The sequence below is a fragment of the Callospermophilus lateralis genome, chromosome 8 (genome assembly GCF_048772815.1).
Source record: "Callospermophilus lateralis isolate mCalLat2 chromosome 8, mCalLat2.hap1, whole genome shotgun sequence".
Lineage (NCBI taxonomy): Eukaryota > Metazoa > Chordata > Mammalia > Rodentia > Sciuridae > Callospermophilus > Callospermophilus lateralis.
Window position 1 is genome coordinate 91,025,802 of NC_135312.1, and position 3,018 is coordinate 91,028,819.

Here is a 3,018-nt window from a genome sequence, read left to right on the forward strand (position 1 = left end):
CCCTAATCACCGCCTGAAATGCACCACACAAAATGCAGGAATAACTATAAGAGAGTTGTGTCAGTTGGTGAGGGTTGCCATAACAGAATTCCACACACTAGATGGCTTAACTGCTAAAATTTTATTTTCTGGAGGTCAGAAGTCTGAGAATAAGGTGTCAGAAGAGCTGGATTCTTCAGAGGCCTCTCTTCTTGGCTTGCAAATGGCCACCTTCTCCCTATGTCCATGTTCTAGTCCCTTATTAGAAGGACACAAGTCATATTAGATGAAGATCCATCCCACTGACCTCATTTTAACTCCTCTTTCAAGACCCTAAGTTCAGAGCAGTTACATTGTGAGTTTCTAGGGGTTAGGACTTCAACCTATGAAGTCTGGTGATACAAAATTGAGAAAATAACAAATATATTTTATCAATTTGCACAAAGATACAAAAACTAGAGAACCAATTCATTCCAGTTGCCTGGGATTGTCTTGGTTTTAGCACATAGGGTCCCGCATCCAAGAGCCCTTCAGTTCCCCGATAAACCATAGTGATTGGTCATGCTAAATGAAGCCAATGAAATTGTTTCAAGTGAAATCAGCATAGCTAGTGGGCATCCCATTGAGACAACTGCCAGTTAATGTGTTTTTTGGAGGGGTCTTCTGAAAGATTTTATATCTGGCTGTCAAGTATATTTTAAAGTCATGTTCTGATGCTTATACATATCCTTTTAAAAATTTTTTAGTTGTTGATATACCTTTATTTTATTAATTTATATGAGATGCTGATAATCGAACCCAGTGCCTCACACATGCCAGGCAAGTGCACTCCCCCTGAGCTACAGCCCCAGTGCCTACATATCTTTTTAATAGGATAAAATTACCTTTCCATGCATATATCTCCTGACCAGACTTTCTAGAAATCTGAAACAACTCATTGTAATAATATCAGTTATTATAGATCTCTATTGTTATAATGGCTGCTAGACTTTTAAGGAGAACATTGTCAGGGCTTGTTAAAGTAAAAATTCATGCAGTGCTGCTTTTCTGTTTGTTATTTTGCAGCTTCAACTATTTTAAAAAACTTCAGATCCCAGGGTGTTTTAAAAGTACACTCATTGCTTGTAAAGGAATTAACACACAGTCTTCACAGCTAACTCTGTGTGTGCAAATAAGTGTATGTGTACACACATGTGCATGTGTGCTTGGGAAAACATTTCTTTTAAAAAGAATTTTTTTTTGTCCTAATTAGTTATACATGACAGTAGAATGCATTTTGACACAGCATACATAAATGGAGTATAACTTCTCATTGGTCTGGTTGTTCATGATGTAGAATTACACAGGTTATATAACCATATATATACATAGGATAATAATGTCCAATTCATTCTACTATTATTCCTACCCCCATTCCTCCTCCCCTCCCTTCACTCCCCTCTGTCTAGTTCAAAATACCTGTATACTCCTGCAACTGTGAATTAGCATCTGCATATCAAAGAAAACATTCAGCCGTAGGGTCTTTGGGATTAGCTTATTTCACTTAGCACAATATCCTCTAGTTCCACTCATTTATTGACAAATACCATAATTTCATTCTTCTTTAAGGATGAGTAATATTCCATTGTGTATATATACCACAGTTTCTTTATCCATTTATCTGTTGAAGGGCACCTAGGTTGGTTTCATAGCTCAGCTGTTGTGAATTGAGCTGCTGTAAGTATTGATGTGGCTGTGTCACTGTAGTATGCTGTTTTTAAGTTCTTTGAATATAAACCTAGGAGTGGGATGACTGGGGATCAAATGGTGGTTCCATTCCAAGTTTCCTTAGGTATCTTCATACTTCTTTCCAGAGTGGCTGTACCAATTTGCAGTCCCATGAACAATGTATGAGTGTACCTTTTCCCCACATCCTCGCCAACCTTTATTGTTATTTGTTTTCTTGGTGATTGCCATTCTGACTGGAGTGAGATGGAATCTCAGTGTAGTTTTGATTTGCATTTGAGAAAGCATTTCTATCCTAATGATTCATCTTATTTAGGAAGCAGATGGAAATATTTGAGAAATGTTTAATTTCTCAGAATAGAGAACAATTACATGTTTCCTATAGCAAATTATGTAAGTATTTCTTTTCAAAACTTTTTAAAAAAATAAAACCAGTATTTTTTTTGAAAGGAGATGTTTTAGCTATAAGTTGTTCATTTGTCTGCTGAAAACCAGAAAATTCTTTAGAATTATAGAAAACTTAACAGAGGTAGAAGGAAATTTAAAGACCTTGAAATCCAACATGAAACCCAAAGCCTGTGAATAATTCCAGTGAGTGGCTTGAGGGTTTACCATTTATAAGATGCCCTTTCCATGCCTGAAGAGGTCACTGTGAAAGGTTATTCTCATGTTGAGGACAAGTCTGTTTGTTTTTTTTTTTTTTTTCTTTATTCCCCATTTCTGTCCTGTAGACCAGCAAGAAAACATTACTCCCTTCTTCATGAAACTGTACTTCAAGAGAGTTAAAGATTCGTATTAGTACCTCTCTAGACTTCTGGTGTTTACTGTCACCTGCTGAAAAGACATTTAAAGATACATATTAGTATCTCTTTAGATTTTTGGTACTTACTGTCACCCCCTAAATGCTGGGAGTTTTATCTACACATGGCTTTCAATCGTCCCAACAATCTAATTACTTATTCTATTTCCCAGATGAGGAAACTGAAATGATTTGTCCAAGGTCCCAAGTGGCAGAGTAGAAGTAAGAACTCAGGTTTTCTGATTACATTAGGAGTATAATTTGGGGGTGAGAGGTAATGAGAAGAGTTGAGGTAGCTCTTGCCTCTTGTGAGCCCTGCAGAGCCCTGGCAGTCTGAGCCTTTCACTACCCGCAATAGAAACATAATTCAAGAGTAATCCTAGGCTTAGTGTGTGCTGGAGGATGTCGTTAGGGGCCCAAATAAACCAAAAACACAGGGAAATTATTGATCATCTGCATTTAGGCCATAAATAAACAGGAGTCAGAGAGAGACCTGGTGGTTAAGCCTTGGCCCC